The 11,344-nt window shown below is 44.9% G+C and overlaps 1 protein-coding gene across 10 annotated transcripts in view; it reads left to right on the top strand.

The window, feature by feature from the left end:
- LOC311199294 (uncharacterized protein) overlaps positions 1 to 5,630 on the top strand; it is a 62,478-nt gene extending 56,848 nt beyond the window's left edge. For 8 of the 10 annotated variants that reach the window (XR_014617743.1, XR_014617744.1, XR_014617745.1 and 5 more), the window contains 2 exons: positions 50 to 102; positions 4,946 to 5,630. The gene's annotated coding sequence lies outside the window, so the exon portion shown is untranslated. Of the gene's footprint in view, positions 1 to 49; positions 127 to 2,177; positions 2,413 to 4,945 lie in introns of all 10 variants that reach the window. The other 2 variants (XR_014617747.1, XR_014617748.1) reach the window with 2 other exon arrangements.
- The last annotated feature ends 5,714 nt before the right edge of the window (positions 5,631 to 11,344 follow it).

The raw sequence follows: 11,344 nt of genomic DNA, 5'->3' as shown, positions 1-11,344 counted from the left end.
ATATTTGTATAAGAATGAGAGAGTAATAATTCTTTATTTGTCTCTGCAGGAGCAGGTGCTGGCTGACAGAGGAGGAGAGCTGCAGCTTCCATTTTTTGTGAGGTAGAGAACAGGAGAGAAGTAAGGGTAACATATGACAGTGTAGCATTTTATATAGATGACAAGCAGAGCTTGGGTGCTCTTTCTACTCATATGTCTTTAGTGATTTCATGGCAAATTCTGGACAGAGTATCACAGTGCATGGTCTGACACAAAATGTGGGATTTTTCACTTTTCCTACTCTGCTTATCTTGGTCCAGTTCTACTGCTGTGACAGAACAGATGGAAAGCTACCATGCTTCACTCCCTGCTAGGTCAGTTAAGTAAAAGTGAAGAATGTCCCCCAAGGGCATTTTTTTGGTTTGCCATCAGTGGTCAGAGACTTCAAACACAGCCACTTAAAGACTGGACCAGATGATCTTTTGAGGTCTCTTCCAACCTTGGCTGAGCTATGACTCCATGGTTCACTTGAAAACCTTACCAGCTTTGGGCACCCTGCCACCTTCCACTGTGACTGGGTTTGAAAACAGAAAGTAAAACAGTGACTATTCACACAATCAAACAGAAGTCCCACCCAAAAGGATCCCTCTCTGCCCTGTAAAGAATGGGTAAATCAGGGTCTTACCTCTCGTGACACCAGGTGGGTGGCTTGCTGGCTGGCAGCTGGCGAGAGCTGTAAGACACAAGTGGCAGATCCCTACTTGCTGCTGCACAAAAATCCAGGGTGAAAATATGCAGGTACCTTGAAAGCAGATTTAAAACCTGAGCTGAGAAATGGAGTCCCCTCCCAGAGGAGGCAGCAGGAATGCTGTGACACACACGGGCACCATCCTCTCCCTGCAAGCCTGCGGACCCCATACACTCACCTTAAAGCTTTCCGTGGAGACAGGACAGTCTTGTCCCAGGGACATTTTATACGATCTCGGCTGCAGATGCTGCAGATGCCTCCTCTTTCTTCGGGCAAAACATTTTTGGCAAACCTTCTTTGGCAAAGCATTGTCTGGCAAACTGAACTAAGGGCATAATTGTCATTTGACATGGCTAGATATAATTAGAAAATTTTGATGTCTTACTGACTATATGAATGCATCTCCTATAAATAATTTGACAAGGGTGTTAAGGAGGGAATCTGGACTAGTCAAGGCACTTAGAGAACTTGGATGCAGGACTTATGGATTCTATTGCTGGCTTTCCCACCGACTCACTGTATGACCCAGGGTGGATTGCTTGGTATGTCTGCACCACAGATATCCCAGCTGTACAATGGGGATAACAACATTTATCTTCCCCTTATGATAGTGTGAGGCTTAGAAGAAATACCTAAGAGCAATACATTAATCAGGTCACTAAGAGGGAAATAAATATTACTATAAGCATTTGGCAGTTGGGTTGGTAAAATTATGAAAGTAGAGCAGTAATCTGTGTCCTTCAGTGTGATACGATGGCTGAGAGTCTCAGACATCACAAGAGACAAAGATTTGGTCATAGCAATAGGAAGCTGGAGTCTGGCTGAACTACTGGGTTGGAATCTGTGAGAGAGATGTGAGGTCACTTCTGGTATGTGAAGAGCACACATATGCTCGTGCACATATGCCCATCTGTACACTTGAAATTGGAGAAAAGCAGGAGATTGTCCAAGAAGTGGTGTTACAAGCCTGTGCATGAATTCATGCTAAGGGAGCTGTCATAAGCTATGCTGTGACTCCTCTGCAGCTGAACAACAGATGCTCCTTTCTTTTCTTGATGGTGTTTTAAATTCATCACAAAGTACCCATAATGGCAAGTCAGGAAAGGACCTCAGTTCTTTCTTAGGTCTTTTTTCCAAGTCTGACCTGTCAATCTGTACCATATATAAAGCAACTTCCTGTTCCCTAGGAAGCTGTCATATAGAATCACACAGCTGTTTTGGTTGGGAAATACTGGGTTGCTCAAAGTCCCATCTAACCTGATCTTGCACATTTCCAATGATGGGACATTTGTAACTTTTCTGGGAAACTTATTCCAGTGCCTTGCTGCACTCCTTGTGAAGTATTTCTTCCTTCTATCTACTAAAAATCTTCTCTCTTTCAGTTTAAAACCATGGCTTCCTGGCTTGTCTCTACAGGCACTAAAAAAAATGTCTTTGTTTTTCTTCTAAGCTCCCTTTAAGCATTGAAAGGCCACAAGAAAATGTCATCTTCAGGCTGAACAACCTCAACTCTCTCAGCATTTCTTCATAAGAGAGGTCTTCCAGCTTTCAGATCGTTTTTGTGGCCCTCCTCTGGACCTGATCAAACAGGCCCATGTTCTCTGAGTAGCTGCTGATGCTTTTCTGTGGGTTCCTGTTCTCGTTGATACATCACAAGCCTGGGACTGCTGTCAGCCTGGGACAAGGTGCTTTTAGGATGGGCATGGCAGAATGGAGATTTTAGCTGCATGTGACTCCAGGGGCTGAACAATCCTTGAATTTCCTGTAGCCAATGACAAAGACAGTCTTCTCAGTAGAGCTCTTCTGGGGTTTTGGTGTGGTGCTGTGCAGGAAGCAGGCTCAGCTGTGTACCATGCAGGAGTGAGGAGCCAGGCAGCTATGGGACATGCAGTCAGTCACAAGGAAGCTCTGGTTTAAAAGGGAAGTGGCCAGCGAGTCGAGTTGTCTCCAGGTCTGGCAGTCACTCAGCAGTTCCTTTAGGATGGTGAGCTTTGATGTAGCATCAAGTCTGTTCACAAAAGGGTTAATAAACCAAATGCCTCCTATGGAATTTGTCCCAACCCCAGAACAGCTTCTCACAAGTGAAGCAGTCCACCGAAAAGCACCCCCTCCTTGCTCCCTAGTATACTCTCAGTAATCAGAAAACATTTCCTCTAGCTGCTCATTTCCTCAGGGGTTTTTCAGTTAAAGTTCAAGTAGGTTTAGTCAGTATTCCCAGGAGGGTATAACACTATCCTGTGTGCTATTCCACAGCTACATAGCAGAAAATATCCACATGTACTTTTATGAAAGTGTTGCATTAAAGGTATGTGAAAGATCAGCTCAATTCCCAATTTTACTTAAGGAAAAAAGTATTGTGTATATTTCTTCTCTGTGTGGTATATTATGAATACCAGGGAAGATAACTGAAGCAATATTTATAGAAATTCTGAAAAAATAGTGAAAATATTAGATCCTTCAGTGTTGCATGCCACAGTCCTACAATACCCATATGCAAGTATATATGGATATTCAGATCTTAACTGTTACATTGCCTTACAACCTTTCTGTACATGAACAACATTCTGTTTGCCAATATATTTCACAGCCCTAAACTCAGGTGTTACCCTGTATTGTTACAAACAGACTCACTGAGCTTTTTCTGTCTTTTCGAGTGCTCGAAATTCTCAGGAATTTTTCTCTGTCTTCACCTTTACTTACCAGTTGACTTTACAGAAAGATCTTTTTATTGAAATGTATTATCAAATTCAAAACACAGACAGTTTCTACCACTGTAGTTGCTTTATATTTTTCAAAAGGAATGGAAAAAATTAAAAGTACAAAATTATGAAGAATTTCTGGTCAGCTTATGGGGCCTCACACAATTTCTACACATTGAGTGAAATGGATTTGGAAGGAGTAATAACAATTTAAACTTGATGATGTGTGTGTCCACTCAGACACAAGCTCAAATTTAGTTGATTTTCATTCTGCAGAGAGAATATAATTGTCTGTGCTCTGCCAGGATAGTTGAGTAAAATGCCTATGTACTGAACTTGTCTGAAATATGAAGGCTTCTCACAGAATAAATTGTCCCACTGCCTTTTCCAAGAGCTACATGGTCTGGTGCAGCAATGACCTGTCTTCTCAATATGACCTTCAAGTGAGGCTTTCAGGGCTCTTTTCAGGTTACAGCAACAGCTGAGAAAAGAAGTGGCTGTTTCTTGCTGCTGCCAGAATCTAATCGAAACTCAGCAGGGAGGTGCCTGGGGAAACTAATTCCTTCTTATATCCCTGACATTAATGTCCCCTGCTCTTTGCCCTCATTCCCAGAGTGACATATAACAGAACCCTTTTCCTTGTCCCTCTCAAGTCTCCTTCCATGTACAAGGATAGTTTCTGAGGGAAATAACACCATTTTTGAACTAGCACAGTAAAAGTTTGTTTCACAAGATCCAGGGTAATGGAGATGTCCAGACAAGGGTATGTTACTAAAACCAAAATTATCTAGTATGTTTATTCTTGACCCAACTCATCCTACTCAACAGCAGCTAAACTCTATTCACTAAAAATGTACAGTTGGGGCAGTTCTATATATATTGAAGGATGTGGTTTCACATTTGAGTCACTCATGTCTGTGTTATAATTACAAGAGAAAATTCAGTGTACTTAAAGATATCTTAATAATGTTCTGGTAACAGCAACCTCTGTCCACCTGAGTAGCAAGGGAAGCCATAGTTCTGCAATGCATTCTTTTACTCATCTGCTCTAAGTTTACAGACATTAGTGAATTACACTGGAGAAGCCTCTGCCTCCTGCTAGGTCTTTGCTAGCATACTGCACATCTGCAGGTATGGGAAGCCAGTCACTTATGCTGATAAAATATTGCTGAGCTTTTGACCTGTGCCAGCCACCAATCTCTCAAGCAGATTCAAAGGGATAACTGGACAACTGGCACTTTCTGGGACCATTCCCAATTCAGCCTGCATCCAGCCTCACCATGTAGTTTGCTGCTATAAGTATAAGCAGTCCAGTGCCAGTTGGCCTGAGTTCCTGGACATGTTTAATTTATTAATGTAGATCTAGTACTCCAGTTGAAATGTTTGGAGCAGCCACCAAAGTATCTGTTCTTGGGAAAGGAAGGACCAGCTGGCAGAAGTAAAAGCACCTTAATGGGAAAAAAGAAAGGAAATGGATCTCACATCTATTAATTTTCTGGTAATGTTTTCACCTCTGCAGGGATGGACTCTGCTGCAGCTGCATGCAAAGCACAGCAGAGTCAGAAAAGAAGAGATGGAACAAGAGCAGAGCCTGGATACAGACTGTCCTGCACAGCAATGCGGCACGGGCCAGGTTCTGCAGTGCTGACATTCCTATGGAAGAATGAGGATTTGTGCCTGCTGAAAATAGAGCCTTCTTGAGATGGAGACCAGGCAGCTGCCTCCCTCTCTGCCACCCCTTCCTCAAGACACAGCTTCCCCTCCCCCATGTTCTTTGAGTGTCCACGATACCCAAGGCAGCACAGCTCTAGTGGGAAAGTGGACGTATCTCGTCACTGCTACTCTTGATCCCATTAAGACAACCCAACCTGCACCTTCCACCCATGTTTTTCTCTTGGTACTGTTCATGTCATGAACGAGAAACTTCACTTTAGCTGAAATAAGTGTACAGATGAGGAGATAGTGGTGTCTCTGTGTAAAAGCGTAAGGATTTTCATAGCACATCTTGCAGGGAACGCATCTGGAAGCTGAGGATGTGTGGCCTGAAGAAATGGGTTATTGTGACATTTGAAAACTGGACTGCTCAAGGAGTAGCAGTCAGCAGCTAATCAGTCAATGAGAACTGTACCTCTGTGGCTCACGAGTCCCTCATCTCTCAAAGTGATAAATATATAATAAAATAAAATAAATAAAATAATAAAAAATAATAAAATACCATGTGCTGACACAGAATGCACCTCCATCACACTTGTTGATAACATTAATCCATGGCAAGTGATGAAACATCACAAACAGCAGAGATTTAATCCACTTGGACCTTACTAAACCTGAGGGGGAGACCAACAGAAACCTCATGAAGCTCAGTAAGGAGCAAGGCAGAGTTTTTCACCTGGAGCAGAACAACACCACGTGGACAGGGAAGTGTTTCAACACTAGCTCTGCTGGAAGGGGTGTAGGGGTTTTGGAAGATGCTAGTTTGGAAGACAGCAGTGCTTTCTCTGTCAGGAAAGCAAGGTGCATTAGGAACAGTGTGTCCAATAAACTGTTGCCTTCCAGGCACAGGCTCTGCCCAGAGCCCTGCACAGTGGCTGCATCTGCCACTGCCTGTGCAGAGCAGCCTCTTCCCTCACAGGGAGCAGAGCTGACCCTGGCACTGGAACAGCAGCACGTGGGCTCTGGGCTCTCCATGGGATGGCCCCTGTGCCAGGTACTGGCCCCAAGGGGAACCTACCAACACCTGTGTGTGTTGGCTGGTGGTGACAGGCATGTCAGGACACAGCAGCTGCTCTGGGTCAGTTCAAAGGTGAGCCCAGACCACTGTCTCCCTCACAGTGGCCGAGAGCCTGGCTGGTGTCTGAGGCTGGCACAGCACAGGAGTTATGAGAACAGGCAGATGCACTGAGGCTTTCCCTGAGCACTGCCCCGTTCCCCAGGACTTCTAAAGCCCCATGAATCCGTTGTGTCAGGAGTCTGCACTTGGTTCTCCTCCCATGGATTTGTGTGGCAGCTCTTGGAATGAATAGAAACATTCAGCAACCACTCCCTTGGTGCTGGGGATCTGTGCAGGTGGTCTGAAGAATATGCAGCAGTAAATCCTCTCCAAAAACTATGCCCAAGGCTGGTAGATCTGCTTTTCAGACATTTCCTGAAAGGCCAAATTATAAAGTGTATGCCTCCTTAAATTAGACATTTACCTTTAACGTTTGCAAACCCCAACTCATGACTGTTTAAATGATACTTATTCTTACTAGTACTCTGTTTTGAAGGACCCTAGCAGTGTCTGCAAAGGGTGAACATCCCCCCCACTGTGAAAAAAACTGCCATTACAAAGCCTTAAATTACATCTTGGGAGTTAGATACAGTTTCTTCCTAGGCATCAGATTACTAGGGATAAAGCAGGCTCACTAGTTAGCCTTACAGAACTAAAGTCCCTCAAGAAAAAATACTTTCTGTGGAAATAAAAGGGAATGGGCTTCATATATTCTAAGAAATACACACCACTCCTTCACAGCAAGATTATTATGGTCTTGAAAGTGTATGCAGTGCAAACAAGGTATCAGATGCATCTATTTTAAACTTTCAGAGATGTTAATTTATGCCTATTATGGATCTATGTTTTTCCCAAGATCAGTTACCTTTGCATCAGCACTTAACCAGCTGACAGGCAGCCTGACTCCAGAAATAGTGTGTTAGTGCAAAGTGACTCCTGCCCTCCATGTATAGCAGCAAACCACAAAGTGAGAAGAAATTAATTTTCCATTCCACATCTATTAATATTCCATTTTGATCCTGGTAATCCTATGTCCTTTATAGGGTGTTTGATGGAGCTCTGCACAGTGCAGAGTGTGGGAGTTTTGTGTTTCCCAAGTGTACCTTTTATAAAATAAAAATATTAGTTTCTGCAGAGTTTCTCACACCTTCTCACTCCTTTCTCTTGGGGCAAAAAGTGTCCTCCTGCAGTTTTTTCCTTGTTAACTATGTTATCACAGAGGCAGTATAAGCATCCCTGATTGGCTCTGCATTGGCTGGGGGGGGGTTCATCCTTGAGCCAGTTGGTATTGGCTCTGCCAGACTTAGGAAAAGCTTCAAGCAGCTTCTTGCAGAAGCCACCCCTGCAGCTTCCCCCTCCACCACCAAAACCTTGCCATGCCAGCCCACACCAGTGTGCTGGGGAGCCCAGGCCTGGAAACAGCACCCCAGAGGTTGTCTCCCCAGAGCTGAGTAGAGGGGAAGGCTCCCTGATCTGAAGCTGCTGGAAATGGGGTTTCTAATAACCCCCAGGATACTCCTGTTTGCCTTTGCCCTGAAAGCACAGTGCCAGCTGGCATTCAAGTCCCTCTCTCTTATGGGGCTTCTCACTTCCATTTGCTGAAAGCCTGTTCCTCCAGCCTGGGAAGGTCCCTCTGAATAGCAGCACAACCAGTTCTGTATCATCTTCAAGTTTTCTGAGGGTACACTCTGTGCCAGCATCCAGGTTGTTAATGGAGATGTTAGAGATCACTGGCATCTGTTTTGTCCCTGGACTACACCACTGGTGTTCTGATGCTTTCCTGTACACAGATCCTCCTTGGGCTCTGAGATAATTTGCAGCAGTTGAGCCCCCCAGCTGTTTCCCTTCAGCACACAATGGTGGTGGGGTGTTAGCTATACTAAACTACATAGCAATGTGGTCCTACACATTTTTCCTGTTCTCTGTATAAATCACATTATTATGAGAGTTAAAAAGAGCCACCTAGAGCAAGTAGCTAACAAATGCTAGGACAGAAAAAAGACTGGAGGAGCCAGAATATCCGACACATTTAAATCACATTTAAACCATGTGTAAGAGCCCACTACAGAAAGACTTCTTAGAACTCTTGTTCTTCATAGCACAGTTCATGCTCCATAGCAAGAGCTCTGCTAGACCAGTAGGAGTCCACTAGCCATAACATGTCAGTACACCACAGAGGAAATCCAACACCCTATCTGACAGTGAAACAGGAACAGGTGCATCACACCAGTGTCTCTCAACTTGGGCAAATCTTCAGGAATGTTTAACATCACTTCTGTTTTGGTTCAGCCCCAGCCAGCAGCTGAGCTGCTGAGTACACACCACTCACCCCACCCACTGTGGGATGGGGAGGACAAACACCCCAGGACAGCTACTGACACAGCACAGGGAGATGGGAACACCACCACCAGGACATGTGACAGAGTACACAAACAGTGATAACACAAAGCACTTTACTGACCTGAAGACTGCCCAAATGCTCAGCCCAGCCCAGCCCAGAGCCACATGACCCACCCCTCCCCACCCAGCCCCCTTTTATGTGGAGCATTCAATCACATGGTATGGAAAACACCTTTGCAAAGCTCAGCTCACCTGTGCTGGCTCCTTGTGAAAATGAACTGTGTCCCAGCCAACACCAGAACAAAGCAAAACAAAGTACAGTATTTTTCACCTTGGCCAGTAACTTTAACAGGTAGGCATGCTAATAGCTTCAGAGGGGGATCATGAACATAACCAACTGAGAGAAAGCAGTTGGCAAAGCACCAAAGCCATCCTAATCTGACATTTCCTCTTAATTTCAGTTTGGAACACAAAAGTGAGGCATAGACCTATCTAATGTATTCTCACAAGATGGAGGGACACATCCAGTCAAGACACGATTGGTCATTGGAAGGTTTTGGGCACCAGGTGACATAATTCTCAAGGAAAGATTCTCTGCTATGACCAGGTTCTTATAACAGAATCATAGAATCATGGAATATCCAGAGTTGGAAGGGACCCAAAAGGATCACTGACTCCAATTCCAAGCCTGTTCCAGTGCTTGACCATCCTCTCAGTAAAGGACCTCTCCCTACTACCCAGCCTAAACCTCCCCTGTTGCAGCTTCATACTGTTCCCTCGAGTTCTATCACTGGCTGCCAAGGAGAGGAGATGGGCACCTGCCAAAAGCTCACAGACTGCTCCGGGTTGGAAGGGACCCCTGGAGATCATCTAGTTCAACCACCCTGCCAGAGCACTGAGCAGGCTGCACAGGACTATTTGAACCAGGGTCACTATTCTAAAGCCAGCACAGTCTGGCTGCTGGAATGACAACAGTTCTCTAGTGGCACTGATGGATGGTGCCCTGCTGCCAGGAAACGGATGCAGAAGCATCCATCCTCCGCGCTGCCAAGCATGCTAGTGCTGTTCTGCTGGAGGGGGCTGGCACAGGCACACTCAGCAGCAATTTACAGAGTGCAGAGGGAAATTGTACAAAAGGCAAAAAGCCCATCTATTGCTTGATCCTGCTCATAGTCACAGAAGATCCAGTTTAACCTGGAACAGTAAATAACTAAGGTAGCAGCATTAATTTTGTGTGCTAACATAGAGGTACCTGACAAATCTGATCTACTCGAGGAGACATGTGGGCAGACCATCTCACTGGAAGTCCAAATTGCAGCTGTCTAAACTGTTTAGCACCCAGACAGCAGCTCATGGTCATGTCTGTGTCCATCAGATGTTTTAAGAATAGTTTTCCTCACTTACCCTGTCACAGCTGAAAGTCAACTGTGTGGGAACTGCTTTCTGACAGAAGGGTGATTTTTCTCAGTAGCAAACAGCTGTGCATTGCCCTTACCTCTGAAGATCCCCAATGCCTTAAAACAAAGGTCTTTACCCTTAATTTGGGCTAATGACCATCCCTTACACTATCTACATGCATTAAACTGTTTTTAGGACTGAGTGTGAATGAAGATAACACCAAATTTCTTCAGGAATTCTGAAGTAAGGCTGTTCAGTATGTTAGTCACATTTCCCAGATGATACCAGAAAAGGCTGTTACTATCTCTGTAAAACATCCTTTGTTAGATTATGTTTAATTCAGTTGCTGTCAGTTTATGTATGTCTTTAAGCAGAGCAACAGGCTCTAGGAGTGAGATCCTCATGTTCTCAAGCAGCATCATGCCTGGTCAAGGTGTAGTACATCACAGAAGTACAGCATGGTGCCAGAAACCTGCATCTCACTGGATACTACACTAGCCAGAAACAGCAGCTAGTCTGATGTAGGAGTGTGGGAAAGAACAGCCTCCTGGTCCCTGCTGGGACTGGGTGGACTTTGCTTCTCTGAAGAGAGACATAAGAATTTATCTAAAGCCAATATGGATGCAAGGACCTGCCTATAAGGACTCTTTGGGCACGTGGCCAGTTGTTAATAAGCTTTTATTTGTTTTTATTTCTTCTCTAGTCTGCTTTTATGTTGAACAATATAAGTGCCACCAGGTGACATACTGCTAAGCATGGCTTTTTATCTTGGAAGCTTTTTGGTACTTGTGCACCAAGCTGTGGCTGGCAGGATTTAATCTACTTGTGCCATCAGGTGGCATATAGCACAGGCAGTTAGTGTCATGGGCAAAACAGGCTCAACACAGACTAAAGAGAAAAATAATCCTAATTTATTACACTACACACACACACACACACACACCAGAGTAGGATAATGAGAAGTAAAACCAGATCTTAAAACACCTCCCCCCAACCTTCCCTTCTTCAGAGACTTAACTTTATTAATGATTTCTCTCCCTTCTTCCCCCCACTGTGGCATGGGGTGGGGGCAGGAAATAGGGGGTTTGGTCAGTTCCACATGAATTGTTTTCCTTCTTAGAAGGAGAGGTCATTCTTCACACCCTTCCCCCACACCAGCGTGGGGTCCAACCCACTGAAGAGTCCTCCACAAACCTCTCCAATGTGAGCCCATCCCCATGGGGCTTCAGCTCTTCACCAGCTGCCCCAGCATGGGTCACTTCTGTGGGATGCAGTCTCTCAGGCCCAGGCTGCTCCAGCCTGTTCCCCCATGGCATCCCAAGTCCCCACAGCAAACCCGCTCTGGTGTGGGCCTCTCTCCACAGGCTGCAGGTAAGGTCTCTGCTCCCCATCATCTTCCATGGGCTGCAG

Source organism: Gallinula chloropus (assembly GCF_964237585.1).
Source record: "Gallinula chloropus genome assembly, chromosome: 20".
In the NCBI taxonomy this organism is placed as follows: domain Eukaryota; kingdom Metazoa; phylum Chordata; class Aves; order Gruiformes; family Rallidae; genus Gallinula; species Gallinula chloropus.
The sequence above is the reverse complement of the archived record's forward strand: the minus strand, read 5'-3'. Positions and strand labels throughout refer to the sequence as shown.